The 18687-nt window shown below is 37.5% G+C and overlaps 1 pseudogene; it reads right to left on the bottom strand.

Annotated features, from left to right (window-relative positions):
• Positions 1 to 14839: 14839 nt before the first annotated feature.
• On the bottom strand, positions 14840 to 15772 carry LOC144582462 (ARL14 effector protein pseudogene; annotated as a pseudogene).
• Positions 15773 to 18687: the final 2915 nt, after the last annotated feature.

The raw sequence follows: 18687 nt of genomic DNA, 5'->3' as shown, positions 1-18687 counted from the left end.
AACATAATGGAAAATAATGTCACTATTAAATGAATGAGGGATATCTATATGTGTTGTCATAGATAAATGTCTAAATGAAAAAAGAAAATTATAGAACTATGCTTTCATTTCTGTAAGAAAAAGCTACAGTATTTATTTTCTGGGAGTTATATATAAACCTGAAATCTGAGACATTCCCTAGCTTAGGTCACTGGATTAACTTTGGTTTCTGAGCTTTCATTGCACCACTCATTGTATAGGAGCCTGAGAGAAAGTGTAATAGAATCTGGGTTATAGGATCCACAACTACAAAGAATTTCATGCTCCTCCAACAAAGAAGAATATTACAGGAGAATACCGGCACCCTTCTGAAACAGCCAGAGGCATGACACTCACCGGATATCCAAAACTACTGTTGAATTTGTTGTTGTTGGCTTGTAGGTATCTCTCATGTTCTGAAAAAAGATGAGATAAATGATGAGAAGGATGCCCCTCCGTAGATCAGACTGGGATGCTGGCTGCTAGTGTAGACCTCACTATATCCCCACACTTTCTTGCTGAAGATATCTATTTAAACATGGGATTTTTGTCTCTTTAATCACAGACAAAAGAATCAAGGAACAATAAAAATAAAAACACCCAATTCAAGCTTTCTGGAGGCAACAAGACAAGTAACTACTGAGGAGTTCTCCACCATCAATGCTTCTAGTACTTCCTAGATTTTATCTCCACGGACAAAAAGATGGTCTGCACCAGTTTTACTGCCAAGCAACGGAAACCCAGCCTTCCCTCATAAGTCAATTTTAGCACATTGTTTTAATATATCTGAGGCTCTTTTCCAAGCCAGCTTGTCCTAAACATGCTTAACTAAATTTAAATTAATACATCATGATTGATTATCTATTGCACAGAAGCCAGCATACTAAATGCTGTGGAGGGATAAAATGATGAGTAAGAAAGTCTCTGACTTCAAGGACTTAAGTGTAGTATTAGTAAGCCTGACAACTACTTGAAAAAATCATCACATCAAAACACAGAGGTGTTTGTTACAACAAACTATTACAAATAGTGAGCCTGTTACCATGTTATGAAAACATATATATATATGTATGTATGTATACATATGTATATATAAGCAATAGATCTTTCTATCCTGAATGAAATATTCCTGTAATATCTGGTTCTTCCTTGGTTCAGCAAGCATTTACTGAGTTCTTGGTAGGTTCAGGCCCTGTGCTAGGTCCTAGGGTTATGAGATGAGGAAAACATCATCCCTGACAATCTTGGTATTCCTATTCCTAGTAGGAAAGACAAATATAAAATTTCAATCTAATGTTAGGGCAGAAATACAAGTTGGAGGTGCACAGAAGAGGGGATGGAAGTCAGGGAAAGTAGGACACAGAGGTATTCCTGGAGAAGATGCCTTAATTATTTAGATGATATGGATTAAGTGCTTCCCAGTTCTCTTAAGCCTGTATATTATACCAAGCAATCTAGATATTAGCCTGAAGGCTGACACCACTACTAAGCCTTCTACCCTTAATGCTTCTAGTAATTCCTAGGTGATGTCTTCGTAGAATTTGCCCCCTCAGAGAGTGGGCCATAGCAACCCCTCTGCCACTGAGTTGTACTGAATATCTACTTTAAAGTTCTTCTTGCCCTCTAAGATTCTCCTTACCCCAGGGCTTCCAAGATTAAAAAGAAACTTCCTCCCTTGGCCCTCAAAAATTATATCCTAGGCTACAGACTCCTACTCTGATCTTGAACTACCTGATTCTGTCCTCCAAGAGGAGTCTCTGGCTCCAGGTCCTAGAAACCAAATCCTGCAATTGTTCAAGTGTTTTTTTGAGCTATGATTCATATAATATAAAAATTAACCTCTGAAAGTGTACAGTTGATTGGCTTTTAGTATATTCAAGGTTATGCAAGCAACATCATTAATTCCAGAACATAGTCATCATCCCTCAAAGACACCTCATACCTGTACTCTCAATTCCTACCTCTCCTCTGAGTCCCCAGTGGATACTAATCTATTCTCTGTCTCTGTGGATTTGTCTTTTCTGGACATTTTACATAAATAGATAAAATACGTGGTCTTTTGAAACTAGCTTCTTTCACTTAGAAAAATGTTTCCAAGGCTCATTCATGTTGTAGTATGTATCAGTATTTCATTCCTTTTTATGTCTGAACAATACATCGATGTTTGGATGTACCACATTTTATTTCTCTATTCCTCCATGATGAACATTTGCTTTGTTTCCACCTTTTGGCTACCGTGAAGAATACAGCTATGAACATTCATATACAAGTTTTTGTGTGAACACATTTTCATTCCTCTTTAGTATATACCTAGGAGTAGAATCAATAGGTCAAATGTTAACTTTATGTTCAATTTTTTTGAGGAAGTGCCAGTTTTCCACAGTATCTGTACTATTTTACATTCCCTCCTCAAATGTATGAGTGTCCCAATTTCTCCACATTCTCTCTAGCACTTGTTATTGCCCATGCTTTTTACTTTAGCAATTTTAAAGGCTGTGAAGTAGTATCTCATTGTGGTTTTGATTAGCATTTCCCTCATGACTAATGATGATGTGCTTATTAGCTATTTGTATTTTTTTTTTTTGAAGAAATGTCTATTCAGAGTCTTTGACCATTTTTTAAAAATTTCAACTTTTGTTTCACATACATGTGCAGGTCTGTGGCACAGGTATACTGCACCCTAAGCCCCTCCCCATCTAGTAGTCCATAATATCTATTGTTCCCCTGTTTATGTTACTGACCTTTTTTTTTTTCTGAGAAACAAGTCCATGTTATTGACCATTTTAAAATTGGGTTATTTGTCTCTTTATCACTGAACTGTAAGAGTTCTTTATATTCTGGGTAGAAGGCCCCTATCAAATATATGATTTGCAAATATTTTGTACCATTCTGAGTTGTCTTTTCATTTTCTTGATAGTTTGCTTTGAAGCACCAAAGTTGTTAATTTTGATGAAGTCCTATTTGTTTTTTCTTTGGTCCCTTGTGTTTTTGGTGTCACAGTTAAAAAAACCATTGCTAATCCAAGGTTATTAGAATTTATTCCTATTTCTTTTTCTAAGAGTTTTATAACCTGTAATCCCTGTACTCACACCTGTAATGCAGTGGCTCACACCTGCAATCCCTGCACTTTGGGAGGTTGAGGCAGGAGGACTGCTTGAGCCCAGGAGATCAAGACCAACCTGGGCAACATAGTGAGACTGTATCTCTACAAAAACTAAAAAAATTAGTCAGGCATGATGGTGCACCCTGTGATCCCAGCTATTCAGGAGGCTGAGGTGGGATGACCACTTGAGGCCAGGATCGAGACTGCCCAGTGAACCGTGATTGTACCACTGTCTCCAGTCTGGGCAGCAGAGTGAGAAGAACCTGTCTCCAAAAGTAAATAAATAAATAAAATTGAAAAGAGTTTTATAGTTTTAACTCTTACATTTAAGTCTTTAATCTATTTTGCATTAATTCTTCCGTATGGTGTAAAGTAAGGGTCCATTTTAATTTTTATATTTTTGTATGTGTATATTCAGTTCTACCAGCACCATGTGTTGAAAAGACTATTCTTTTCCCAATGAATAGTTATAATGTCCTTGTCGAAAATCAACCACATGCTTTTTCTGTATCTATTGAGATAATAATGAAGTTTTTATCCTTCACTCTGTTAATGTGGTATATCACACTGACTGATTTGCGTATGTTACGTGATCTTTGTATTCTATGGATAACTCCTGCTTGGTCACAATATACGATTGTTTTACTGTGATACTGGATTTATTCGCTAGTATTTTGTTGAGGATTTTTGCATCTATCAGAAGTATTGGCCAATAATTTTCTTCTCTTGTAGTGTCTTTGGCTTTTGTATCAGAGTAATTCTGGCATCATAAAATGAGTTTGAAAGTGTTGTCTCTTTTTCAATTTTAGGAAGAGTTTAAGATGCACTAGTGTTAATTCTTTTTAAAATTTTTGACAGAATTCACCAGTGAAGCCATCTGGTACTGGGCTTTTGTTTATTGGGAGATTTTGTTTTTATTTTGTTTTGTTTTGTTTTTGAGATGGAGTTTTGCTCTGCTGCCCAGGCTGGAGTGCAGTGGCGTAATCTCAGCTCACCACAGCCTTTGCATCCCGGTTCAAGTGATCCTCCTGCCTCAGTCTCCTGGGTAGCTGGGATTATAGGCATGTGCCACCACACTCAGCTAATTTTTGCATTTTTAGTAGAGATGCATTTTAGTAGATATTGGCCAGGCTGATCTCAAACTCCTGATCTCATGATCTGCCTGTCTCAGCCTCGCAAAGTGCTGGGATTGCAGGCATAAGCCACTATGCCCGGCTTGTTTTTTAGCCATGTGTGTACCTATGCAACAATCTTGCATGTTCTTCACATGTACCCCAAAACCTAAAATGCAATACAAATGTTCTGTATATATCTGTTAGGTCCATTTGGTTATAGTGTTATTCAAGTCCACTGTTTCCTCGAATTTCTTTCTGAATGATTCTATTGTTGAAAGTGGATTACTGAGGTTCTCTACTATTACTGTACTGCTGTCTATTTCTCCCTTCAGTTCTGTTAAGCTATGCCTTATATATTTAAGTGCTCTGTTGTTGGGTGCATTTATATTCATTGGTGTTATATACTATTGATGAAATGTCCTCTTTATCATTAAATGATGACCTTTCTGTCTTTTATGACAGGTTTGCCTGACACAAGTATAGCCACCCTTGCCCTCTTTTGGTTACCATTTGCACAGAATATCTTTTCCCATCCCTTCACTTTTGGTCTATATATGTTCCTTAAAGCTAAAGTGACTCTCTTGTAGGTAGCATATTGTTAGATCTTTTATTCATTCAACCACTCTAGTCAGTCTTTTCATGGGACAATTCAATCTATTTACATTTAAAGTAATTACAGATAGGTAAGTATTCACTATTGCCACTTTGTTAACTGTTTTCTGAGTGTTCTGCAGTTCTCTTATTCCTCTCTTGTTGTCTTCCTTTGTGATTTGATGACTTTTTGTAGTGATATGTTTGATTCCTATCTTTCTCTTTTCTGTATCTACTAGAGGTTTTTTCCTTTGTGATTACCATTTGTACAAATTGTGACCAAGGTAAAACTGGGATGTTCAGCTAGGTTTACCCAAGGATTTCAGAGTAAACAGATTTAGATTATACACAGTAATTTGGATGGAGTTGATATTTTTGCAATATTAGTCTTCTATCTGGTAACATGCTATATTCCTGTGAGAGAGACAGAGACAGCTGTTGGTGTCCTCCTGGGAAGCCACTCCTTTGTGCATGATGATCATGTCTATATAGTCAGCTTACCAGCAATACATAAACAAATGGCTATGAGTCTTGTCTGGACTATGCTTACAACACAGCTATGCAGCTTGTAGTTTGTTTTACTAGAGTAGGACATTTCTTTCTTGTTATATTTTATACTTGTGATTATTAGAATGAACGGTCACTAGGATAATTACTAGCTGAATAAAGATGGGAGAAGTTTTATACTTATGTGAGTTGGCAATGATAGAATGGAGCTTTATTTTGATTTGTTAGTGGCGTGTGATAAAAGAACTGCTAATCATTGCAGCTTAGCTTCACCAAAGCAGTGGAATATACATAGCTCAGATAATTTAGTCACATCTAGGATTTAGAGCTGCTATATAGCCTATGCCTTTTTTGCAGGGACTTTCTCAGGGAGGGGGAGGGCGGCACAGAAAGCTACCTGATTAAGGCAGGGCACCAGAGAAGTATTGAGATTTCTACTAGTGTTGAGATTCTCCAGTCCCTGGACAGGCTATGTTCATACTCAATGTATTAATCGATTGATGAATAAAATCACTTTCTCCCATGCCATTTATCCCTTCAGACCAGTATAACCTCTCCATTTGTTTAAAAATATTATTTTGTAACTCTTGATAAAGTTATAGTATTTTCTTATTGGATTTCACATTTCTTATTAAATTTAATTGCAAATATCACTGATTATTTTTTAACCTAACAAGGGTTTAACAGGCTCTGCCAGCAACTTACCTGGGTGCAACAGGCCATTCTCTCACTCGTTCTGAGGAATACCTGGGGTCCAGGCTCTACACAACAACTGAATACTGAACACGTATCTCCCTCTTTAAGTTAAAGAGTAAAGTAAAGCCATAAATCCCAAGGTTCAGCTCATGAGTTGCTGAAGACAGATTGAGACTCCAAAGTAGGGGCAAATTAACCATCACCTTATTCTGGCTCTTTGAAGACAGACTTGCCATGAAGAAAGGAGAAAGGAAAGTGGGATTTTCACCAGAAGAGGAATTGGGGGCTAGAAAGCCAGAGATCCTAAGAGGCCTATGATAAAAGAAAAGAAGGAATGATGAGAAAAGTGGTTAAAACATCACTTTGCACAACTAAGAGAATAAACTAAATGTCTGAGAGAGAGAAAAAAAGGGCAGGCTTTAAGGAAAGAGAGTAACCAGTCTTGTTTGAGTTCTTGAAGGCAGGAAGAAAGTTTTCAGACTACATAATAAAGAGTAATTCAAGATTCCCTGGAACATGTAAATACTGTGAAGGAAGACTGGGTGACTAAGTGTTTTCCCCATTGCTTGTTAATTCAAAGCTTACGCCTGTTTGGCTGAAACAAGAATTACAAAATGTGAATTATGGGTGAGAGGTTAGAATGACAGAAGATTGGGAATTAGTTGAGAAATGAGAGTCTAGGAAATGGTTTAGTTGGAGGTCCTAGCTATGGAACTCAAGGGACAAACACCTACTTCTAGCCACTAGTGACTGTGGAAAATTCATTCTCCATTAGGAACTGAGGGTTGAGTCTACAGCCTCTTGAGTGAAAAACTGGTTTCAAAGGACCTGTGCTGAAAGCTGGCCTGGGCATGGTGAAATAATTGAGCTAAAAGGGCCAGATATATTGAAGTGAGACAACCTGGTGTTGTAAAATGTGCAGTAGACTTAAAGTTTAAAAATATAGCAAGCTCCCATAGTGGTTAAGAACATAGACAATTGAGTCATGATGCCAGGGCTCAAATCTTAGTCTTCTACTTCAGAGCCTGAGTTGGTGAAGACAGATTGAGACTCCAAAGTGGGGGCAGAATTAACCTTCACCTTGTTTTGGCTCTTTGATGGCAAGCCTGCTGTGAAGAAAGAAGGAAAAAGGAAAATAGGATTTTCACCAGGAGAAGAAAAGGAAGTAGGGGCTAGAAAGCAAGATTTCTTAGCCTTGAGAAGGTAACTTAACCTCTCTGAGACTCATTTTATTTATCTGTAAGATGGAAATGATAATAATACCTACTCATAAGGTTATTGGGAGGATTAATAAGTTAAGGCATACAAAAACTTTTAGAACAATTTCTAATAATTAAAAATGCTCAGGAAATTTTAGCTATTCAAGATTGGACTCTGTGACTAAGTTGTTAAGTGACATAGGACAAGTCACTTTTCATTTCTTGGCTTTAGTTTCTTCATGAATAAAATGGGGTAGTAAAACCTACTGTATATACTAATAGGACTAAATGAGATGATAAATGTGAAGCACCTATCTGATGCCTGACATATCAAAAGTACACATTTTCAATCTGAGAAAGCTGAATGAAAAATAAATAAATAAATGAAAAATAAAAACAACACAAAAGTACATATTAGGCTGGGTGTAGTGGTTCATGCCTGTAATCCCAGCACTTTGAGAGGCTGAGGTGGGAGGCTTATCTGAGGCCAGGAGTTCAAGACCAGCCTGCTCAACATAGCAAGATCCTGCCTCTACAAAAAAAAATATTTTTTAATGTAGCTGGACATGGTGGCACACACCTGTAGTCCTAGCTACATATGAGGCTGAGGTGGAAGAATTGCTCGAGCGCAGGAGTTGGAGGCTACAGTGAGCTTGATCATGCCACTATATTTCAGACTGAGTGACAGAGGGAGATCCTGCCTCTAACAAGAATGAAAAGTACACATTAAATGTTTTATTTTGTTATTTATCTTATGATATGTCAAGGAGATTCCATATGCATCACTGATATAGTTGTCTGTGCCCAAAATAGATTTTGAACTTTCAGCTATCTTCTTGGATGCACTAGGCTAATATAGGTAATAGAGAAGAAGTGTACAAAAGTCATACTCAAGTGAGGAGAATTCTCAGTCTACTTGGTAAAAAGGTAGTGAAAGTATCAAACTAGTAGAAGCCTCTGTTTAAGGATATAATGCTTAGAGTTTTGACTCAAATGCCAGGGTAAAAAACTTAGCTCCTATGCAGTACATATAATACAATCTCAAGTTTTAGGGGTTACAACTACAGAAGATTGGCGATTATTCTAGGCAAGGAAATGGCAGAAACTAAAATGGAAAATGAACTCTGTAAGATGGAACAAGAGAAAGTAGCACACTGAAATGTAAGTAACCAGGAAGAGGAGGAGGAAGGCAGACAAGGAATGAAGACCAGTTAGTCAGGTGGCAACCAGGCTTAGGAGATTCTGAGCAAATATTTCCTTGCTCACAATGAGGAATTGATCACAAATGGGATTTCCCAGCTAATGAAAGAACAATGAGATGATCTTCTGGAGTACAACTCTCTAACTAATAGATTAGTCAAGGCTTAGTCTCCATATACTACTGTATTTACAGTTCCATTAAGCCCAAGTGCTGGCAAGGCAAATTTAACAATGACCCCTTGCTATAATTCTAGATTAGTAGGCCGAGGTGATTTCAGCCTCATTTCATGGCTATCATAGAAATTTTCTTTTCGTGTCTCTAAAAAATAAGATAGCTGCAAGGGGACAGACAAATGGCTAATTTCAGGTCAGATTAGTTGGAGACTGATATGGTTTGGCTGTGACCCCACCCAAAATCTCATCTTAAATTGTAATCCTGACCGGGCGTGGTGGCTCACGAGGTCAAGAGATCGAGACCCTCCTGGTCAACAAGGTGAAACCCCGTCTCTACTAAAAATACAAAAATTAGCTGGGCATGGTGGTACGCGCCTGTAGTCCCAGCTACTCGGGAGGCTGACGCAGGAGAATTGCCTGAACCCAGGAAGCGGAGGTTGCGGTGAGCCGAGATTGTGCCATTGCACTCCAGTCTGGGTAACAACAGCGAAACTTCGTCTCAAAAAAAAAAAAAAATTGTAATCCCATAATCACATGTCAAAGGTGGGACCAAGTAGAGGTAATTTGATCATGGGAGCAGTTTCTCCCATGCTGTTCTCGTAATAGTGAATGAGCCTCACGAGATCTGATGGTTTTATAAGTCTCTGGCATTTCCCCTGCTTGCATCATTCTCTCTCCTGCTGCCCTGTGAAGGAAGAAGTGCCTTCTGCCATGATTGTAAGTTTCCCAAGGCCTCCCCAGCCATGTGGAAACTGTGGTCAATTAAGCCTCTTTTCTTTATAAATTACTCTGTCTTGGGTATTTCCTTATAGTGGCATGAGAATGAACTAATACAGAGTCAATTTGCATTAAGAATACTGGAATTTCTCAGACAGATTCCAAATAATCACAATTTATCCTATGGTAGTCAAATAACAATCTAAAACATTACAGCTATCAGTAGATTTTAACTAACCCATATGGCTTAAAGTCTTTAGTACACAATAAAATGTATTTTTCATCTCTCCAGACTTCATTTCTGAGATATCTGGAGCATAGCCACCAGATATTTTCATGTAAGGAATGGCAAAATGACTGGGCATGGTGGCTTATACCTGTAATCCCAGCATTTTGGGAGGCTGAAGTGGGAGGATAGCTTGATCCCTGGAGTTCGAGACACAGCCTGGGCAAGACACCATCTCTAAAAAAAATACATGGTAAGAAGAATAGCTAAATGATGTAGCAGAGAGTCATAATGGAAAAGGCCCGTATCCATGGCCCTGAAGAAGGAGCAGTAACAATTCTCACCACCATTTCATTACGTTTCTGGTTCAGTCTACCCACAGCTACATCCCATGGTTTATATTTAACTTACTTATCATACTTACTTACAATACCAGCTTTTTCCCACTAAACAAAGAGCTCCTTATAGGTAGAGACCATGAGATCAGCTTTTTTAGATGCCACATATGAGTGAGATCATACAGTATTTGTCTTTCTGTGTCTGGTTTATTCACTTAAGATAATGTTCTCCAGATTCATCCATGTGGTTGCAAATGACAGGATTTACCTCTTTTTTATGGCTGGATATTATGGTGGTTACCAGGGGGTGGGACAGTGAGGAGGGAGGAGTTGGGGAAATGTTGATCAAAGGTTACAAATTTCAGTTAGATAGGAAGAATAAGTTCCAGAGATCTATTGTACAACATGGTGACTATAATAAATAACAATACATTGTATTCTTGAAAAATTCAAAGAGTAGATTTTAAGTGCTCTCACCACCAAATGACAACTATATGAGGTAATGTATATGTTAATAAGCTTGATTTAACCATTCTGGAAGGGGTTGTGTGTGTATGTATTTCAAAACATGTTGTACGCAGTAAGTATAACAATTTCATGTTAATTTAAAAAACCCATTAAAATATATTTAGTTATAATTTTGAGGTACAAGTGGTTTTTGGTTACATGGATACATTATATAGTGGTGAATTCTGAGATTTTGGTGCACCCATCACCCAAGCAATGTACACCATCCCCAATATGTAGTTTTTTATCCCTCACTCCATTCACACCCTCCCCCTTCTGAGTCTCCAGAGTCCATTTTACAACTTTGTTGTATGCCTTTGTGTACTCACAGCTCAGCTCTCACTTACAAATGAGAACATATAGTATTTAGTCTTCCATTCCTGAGTTACTTCACTTAGAATAATGACCTCCAGCTCCAACCACATTGCTGCAAAAGACATTATTTTATTCTTTTTATGACTGAGTACTTTTCCATGGTGTATATACACCACTTTTTCTTTAACCACTCATTGATCAATGGGCAGTTAGGTTGGTTCTGTATCTTTGTAACTGTAAACTGTGCTTCAATAAACATGTGTGCATGTGTCTTTTTCATATAATTACTTCTTTTCTTTTGAGTAGATATCCAGCAGTGGGACTGCTGAATCAAATGGTAGACCTATTTTTAGTTTATTAAGCAATCTCCATACTGTTTTCCATAGAGACTGTACTAATTTGCATTCCTACCAGCAGTGTATAAGCCAAATACTTAGAAGCACATCCTTCTCTTTTCACCGTATCTATGCCAACATCTATTTTTTTGACTATTCTTGTCAGAGCAAGATAGTATACAATTGTGGTTTTAATTTGCATTTCCCTGATGATTAGTAATGTTGAGCATTTTTTTCATGTTTGTTGGACATTTGTATATCTTCTGAGAAATGTCTTATCACGTCATTTGTTCACTTTTTGATGGGGTTAGTAGTTTTCTTGCTGATCTGTTTGAGTTCCTTGTAGATTATGATACTAGTCCTCTGATGGATGCAGAGTTTACAAATATATCCCCCATTCTGTAGGTTATCTGTTTACTCTGATGATTATTTCTTTTGCGGTGCAGAAGCTTTTTAGTTTGATTAGGTCCCATTTATTTGTTTTTGTTGCATTTGCATCTGGGGTTTTAGTCATGAATTCTTTGCCAAGGCCAATCGTCAAAGAGTTTTTCCAAGGTTATCTTCTAGAATTTTTATGGTTTCAGGTCTTAGATTTAAGTCTTGATCCATCTTGAGTTGATTTTTGTACATGGTAAGAGACTGAGATCTAGTTTCATTCTTCTACATGTGGCTAACCAGTTTTCCCAGAACCATTTATTAAATCAGGTATCCTTTCCACAATGTATGTTTTTGTATGTTTTGTCAGAGATCTGTTGGTTGTAAATATTTGGCTTTATTTCTGTGCTCTCTATTCTGTTCCATTAGTCTATGTTCCTACTTTTATACCAGTACTATGCTGTTTTGGTAACTATAGCCTGGTAGTATAATTTGAAGTCTGGTAATGTGATGCCTCAGGTTTGTCCTTTTTACTTAGGATTGCTTTGGCTAGTCAGGATCTTTTTTGGTTCCATATAAATTATAGAATTGTTTTTCCTAATTTTGTCAAAAATTATGCTGGCATTTTGATAGGACTTTTCACAGTATTGATTCTTCCAATCCATGAGCATGGGGTGTGTTTCCTTTGTCTGTATCATCTATGATTTCCTTCAGCATTGTTTTACAGTTCTCCTCATAGAGATTTTTCACCTCCTTAAATATATTTCTAGGTATTTTATATTTTTTGCAGCTGTTTTTAAAAGAGATTGAGTTCTTGATGTGATTCTTAGCTTGGTGGTTGTTAGTCTATAGCAGTGCTACTGATTTGCATACACTGATTTTGTAACCTGGGATTTTACAAAATTTGTTTATTTTTATTTTTATTTTTTGAGACGGAGTTTTGCTCTGGTTACCCAGGCTGGAGTGCAATGGCGCGATCTCGGCTCACTGCAACCTCCGCCTCCTGGGTTCAGGCAATTCTCCTGCCTCAGCCTCCTAGTAGCTGGGATTACAGGCACGCGCCACCATGCCCAGGTAATTTTTGTATTTTTAGTAGAGACGGGGTTTCACCATGTTGACCAGGATGGTCTCGAGCTCTTGACCTCGTGATCCACCCACCTCGGCCTCCCAAATCTAGGAGTCTTCTGGAGGAGTCTTTAGGGTCTTCTAGGTATATGACCATATAACCAGTGAACAGATTGTTTGAGTTCCTCTTTTCCAACTTAGCTGTCCATTACTTCTTTCTCTTGCCTGACTGCTCTGGCTAGGACTTCCTAATGGATTAAAAATAAATGGTGAAAGTGGGCATCTTTTTCTTGTTCCACTTCTCAGGAGGAATACTTTCATCAACTTTTCCCCATTCAGTATGATGTTGACTGTGTGTTTATTATATATGGCTTTTATTATTTTGAGGCAAGTCTCCTTCTATATCTAGTTTGTTGAGAGTCTTTATCACAAAGTCATGCTAGATTTCATCAAATGCTTTTTCTGCATCTACTGAGATAATCATATTTTTTTGGTATTAAAACATTTTTATTTGAATAACTGGGGAGAAGAGAAATATATTTCAGCACTTAGATATGTAGATTATTTCCAAAATAGTTTAACACTCAACTAGTCAGTTCTGTCAAATCAGTCTTCCCTGAAGCAGGCATTGTTCCCAGGTACAAGCAGTCCTCATTTTGCACAGTATTGTGGGACCATAAAAATGGCCATGCAAAACAGTCTTAATATCAATGGGGAAAATGACTGTTCCATGACCTTTAAAATTCTGCTAAAATATTAAAAACTCTTAAGATCACTTGTAAATGTAGGAAAAAAATGCAAAAAAGTTTAATACTATTTATATAGTACACTGTAATTTAAAACATTAGAAATAGAATTAAACTGTTTTATTTCATTGTAGAAACTAAGTAGTTTGAATAGGGCTTGCCTTTTCTTCTGCCAAGTAACTTATGGTACTGAGTAAGCATCTTTTCTATTCATGACAAACTGTCATACCACCTTTTTAAGTTTCGGTCAGCTTCCCAGCTTTTATTGCTTGTGCTTTTGAAATATTTCTGTATTCACATTAAATATTCTTTTTTTTTTTTGAGACGAAGTTTCGCTGTTGTTACCCAGACTGGAGTGCAATGGCACGATCTCGGCTCACCACAACCTCCGCCTCCTGGGTTCAAGTAATTCTCCTGCCTCAGCCTCCTGAGTAGCTGGGACTACAGGCATGCACCACCACACCCCGCTATTTTTTGTATTGTTAGTAGAGACGGGGTTTCACCTTGTTGACTAGGATGGTCTTGATCTCTTGACCTTGTGATCCACCCTCCTTGGCCTCCCAAAGTGCTGGGATTATAGGCGTGAGCCACCGCGCCCAGCTAACATTAAATATTCTTTAATGCATTTTTCCCTTCCTCTGGGACATTTTTTCTTTCCTGTTGCTGGAGTGCAGTGGCACGATCTCGGCTCACTGCAACCTCTGCCTCCTAGGTTCAAGTGAATCTCCTGCCTCAGCCTCCCGAGTAGATGGGATTACAGGCATATGCCACTATGGCAAGCTAATTTTTTGTATTTTTAGTAGAGATGGAGTTTCACCATGTTGGCCATGCTGGTCTCCAACTCCTGACCTTGTGATTTGTCCACCTCAGCCTCCCAATTACGTGGCCCGTCTGTAATCCTCGGTTCATGGATTATAGGTGTGAGCCACTGCACCTGGCCGGGACACATTTATCTTTACTGCAACCACTTTTCTTACATGTACTGATAAGTTTGCCTTCACTAAGCTCCTATGAATGCATAGCAGCAAGAACAACATTCCCATGATCAGTGACTTCTACAAATCAATTTATGTTTGATTCAAATTTCACTTCCAGTGTTATTACTATTTTTCATTGCTTTGCTGCACTTTGATCTTTGTTGGCTAATTGTTCCCTTTTATAAAATGTCAAGTGGATGACAAAAAGACAGCATAACTACGTGCTCTGCTGTGAGTGAACTGAGTAACAGATGCACAGGGATCAACCACTGGAAGAATTTGAAAGAAGTAACATGACTGGTCACTGATCATGAAGCATATCTGTTATTTACTTAGTGATCTGTAAACTGAAGAACTAGCAGAGAAGTTTGTACCTCATGTAATTACTCATAGTTATACTGTGCTAACTAAAATTTTAACTTAGATTTAAACATCACCAGTTTCCTTTCCTTCCTGGTAAGGAAACTGGTGGTGTTTAAATCTAGGTCATTGAAATTTGTGCCCATGGGAACCATGCAAAGTGAGGACTTCCTGCACCCTCTACTTGTTTATACTGATCCAGACAGGCTTAACACTGACTACTGAGAAATAGCCTATCTAAATTTATATCAAATAGTGAATTTTAAAGCATCGAAGATGAAAAATTACTGCACATTGAGGTGGTTTCAAAATCTCTGTCATTTGACAATCAAGCTTAAAATGCATCTTAGAGTAACAGAATTTTAGAAATAAAGACCTTCAAAGGCCCCATAGTTTGATACCACAGGTTATCCAGAGTGTTTATTATGAGTTATTTCGCCTCCTTCAATTTCAATTTGCTCATACAGCCACTTGCGGTCACAGTGGCATTCAGCTCCACATTTGGTAGAACCATAGGCAGGACAAGCATGGAAACATCCTAAGCAATCTTCATCAAGTCAGTCACAGAGGTCCATCCCACTAAAAATCAGGAGCCCCTGGCTAACATAGACCTTACTCTTCGCTGGTATCACCTGTCTGAACCAGCGGTTGCATTTTTTATAAGCCTTCTTTTCTCTCTTTTACCAGTTTCTAGAGCAAATTCAGTTTGCCTTCCTGGATTTGTAAATTGTAATGATCTCAAAGCTTTCTCAATTCTTCCATCTGACTCAGGTTTCCTTCTCTGGCGGTCTTCAGTATCAACACCCACACTTCTGTTGATTATCTGTGCGCATTTTGGACAAAGCTTCCAACCAGGTACAAGCTGTCTTCCGAATTTTGCACTCAGAAAAGTGGCATCATCTAAGTCAATTACATGCAAATTCTTTTTTGCTAGTTTTTTGTGTATGTTAAATGGGTCACAACATGACTTCTGTAAATCCTCAAATCTGTCAATGTAAATTTTTACATGATGAAAGCAAATTGTATTGTTCCCAGAAAGTGTCATTCCAGTTCTAAGTTGAAGTAAAAGCATATCATTTGATGACAATTCTTGCAAAGTCTTAAAACCTGTGTGACGAGTATAGTATGTTTTATGGCACTCATTTGTAGTACAAAGCTGGACTCCAACTGAGCATGGATCCATCATTCTTGATTCTAGCAAATTTTCCCTGCTTTATTTTGTCTAGAGGTCTAGGTCATAGGCTGATCACCCTTAGCTTGAGCTCTCTTCCACCTGGCGGGGCAGGATCCGCGTCCTTACAGGCCAATCATGTTTTTAATTCTGTTTATGTGATGTGTTACAATTATTGACTTGCATATGTTAAACCATCCCTGCATCCCTGGGATGAAGCCCACTTGATTATGGTAGGTTTGATCAACCTGCTTGATCTTTTTGATGTGCTGTTTGATTTGGTTAGCTAGTATTTTATTGAGGATTTTTGCATCTATGTTTATCAGGGATATTGGTCTGTAGTTTCTTTTTTTTTAATGTTCTTTCCTGGTTTTGGAATCAGGGTGATACTGGCTTCATAGAATGTTTTAGGGAGGATTACCTCTTTCTCAATCTTTTGAAATACTTCATTTGAATTGGTACCAATTATTCTCTTAACGTCTGGGAGAATTCACATCAGAATTCATCTGGCCCCGGGCTTTTTTGTTGCTAGCAATTTTTTTTTAATTACTCATTCAATCTTATTGTTTGTTATTGGTCTGTTCAGGGGACCTATTTCTTCCTGATTTAATCTAGGAGAGTTGTATGTTTCCAGGAATTTATCCATTTCCTCTAGATTTTCTAGTTTGTGTGCAGAGAGGTGTTGTTAGTAGTCTCAAATGACCATAATTTGAATTTTCTCTCTTCTTTTCTTGGTTAATCTAACTAATAGTATATCAATTTTGTTTATGTTTTCAGAGAACCAGTTTTTGGTTTAATTTTTTGCATTTTTTTTGTTTCAATTTCATTTAGTTCTGCTTTGATCTTTATTATTTCTTTTCTTCTGGTAGCTTTGGGTTTTTGTCATTTTTCTAGTTCCTTGAGGTGTGATATTAGACTGTCAATTTGTGATCTTTCATATTTTTTGATGTAGGCATTTAGCACTATAAACTTTCCTATTAGCACTTCTTTTGCTGTTTCTCAGAGGTTTTAATAATCTGTCACTACTATCATTCATTTAAAAGAATTTTTTAATTTCCATCTTCATTTCATTGTTAATCCAAAAATCATTCAGGAGCAGATTGTTTAATTTCCATGTCTTTGTATGGTTTCAAGGGTTTCTTTTGGAGTTAATTTCTACTTTTATTCCACTGTGGTCTCAGATAATACTTGATATATAATTTTGATGTTTATAAATTTGTTAAGACTTGCTTTGTGGCCTATCATATGGTCTATCTTGGAGAATGTTAAATGTATTGATGAGAAGAATGTATATTGTGCATATCTTGGGTAGAATGTTATTTAAACGTCTGTAAGGTCCATTTGTTCTAGAGTGTCATTTAAGTCTATTTTTTTGTTGTTGTTGTTGACTTTGTCTTGATGATCTATATGGTACTGTCAGTGGAATACTGAAGTTCCCCACTATTATTATGTTGCTACTCATCTCATTTCATAGGTCTAGTGGTAATTGTTTTATGAATCTGGGAGCTCCAGTGTTAGGCACATATAAATTTAGGATTATAATACCTTCTTGTTGGATTGATCCTTTTATCACTGTATAATGACCTTCTTTGTCTTTTTTTTCACTGTTGTTGCTTTAATGTCTGTTTTATTTGATGTAAGAATAGCCACTTCTGCTTGCTTTTGGTGTCCATTTGCATGGAGTATCTTTTTCTACCTCTTCATCTTGAGTTTATATAAATCCTTACATGTTAGGTGAATCTCTTACAGACAGCAGATACTTGGTTTGTAATTTTTTCTTCCGGCCAATCTGTATCATTTAAGTGGAGCATTTAAGCAATTTATGTTTTACATTGATATTGAGATGTGAGATACTGTCCCATTCATCATGTTAACTGTTACCTAGATACTTTGTATTTTTCATTGTGTTATTGTTTCATAGGCCTTGTGAGTTTTATGCTTTTAAGAAGTTCTATTTTGCTGCCTATCAAGCTTTTGTTTCAAGATTTAGAACTCCTTTTAGAATTTCTTTTTTTTTTTTTTTTTTTTTTTTTAATTTTTTATTGGATTATAGGTTTTGGGGTACATGAGCAGAGCATGCAAGACAGTTGCGTAGGTACACACATGGCAGTGTGCTTTGCTTTTCTTCTCCCCTTCACCCACATTTGGCATTTCTCCCCAGGCTATCCCTCCCCACCTCCCCCTCCCACAGGCCCTCCCCTTTTCCCCCCAATAGACCCCAGTGTTTAGTACTCCCCTTTCTGTGTCCATGTGTTCTCATTTTTCATCACCCACCTATGAGTGAGAATATGCGGTGTTTCATTTTCTGTTCTTGTGTCAGTTTGCTGAGGATGATGTTTTCCAGATTCATCCATGTCCCTACAAACGACACGAACTCATCATTTCTGATTGCTGCATAATATTCCATGGTGTATATGTGCCACATTTTTCCAATCCATTCTATTATCAATGGGCATTTGGGTTGATTCCAGGTCTTTGCTATTGTAATCAGTGCTGCAATGAACATTCGTGTACATGTGTCCTTATAGTAGAACGATTTATAGTCTTTTGGATATATACCCAGTAATGGGATTGCTGGGTCAAATGGAATTTCTATTTCTAAGGCCTTGAGGAATCGCCACACTGTCTTCCACAATGGTTGAACTAATTTACACTCCCACCAACAGTGTAAAAGTGTTCCTTTTTCTCCACATCCTCTCCAGCATCTGTTGTCTCCAGATTTTTTAATGATCACCATTCTAACTGGCGTGAGATGGTATCTCAATGTGGTTTTGATTTGCATCTCTCTGATGACCAGTGACGATGAGCATTTTTTCATATGATTGTTGGCCTCATATATGTCTTCTTTCGTAAAGTATCTGTTCATATCCTTTGCCCACTTTTGAATGGGCTTGTTTGTTTTTTTCCTGTAAATCTGCTTGAGTTGTTTGTAAATTCTGGATATCAGCCCTT

This window comes from Callithrix jacchus, chromosome 1, assembly GCF_049354715.1.
Source record: "Callithrix jacchus isolate 240 chromosome 1, calJac240_pri, whole genome shotgun sequence".
Classification (NCBI taxonomy): domain Eukaryota; kingdom Metazoa; phylum Chordata; class Mammalia; order Primates; family Cebidae; genus Callithrix; species Callithrix jacchus.
Note: the sequence above shows the minus strand (reverse complement) of the source record. Positions and strands in the feature narration are given on the sequence as shown.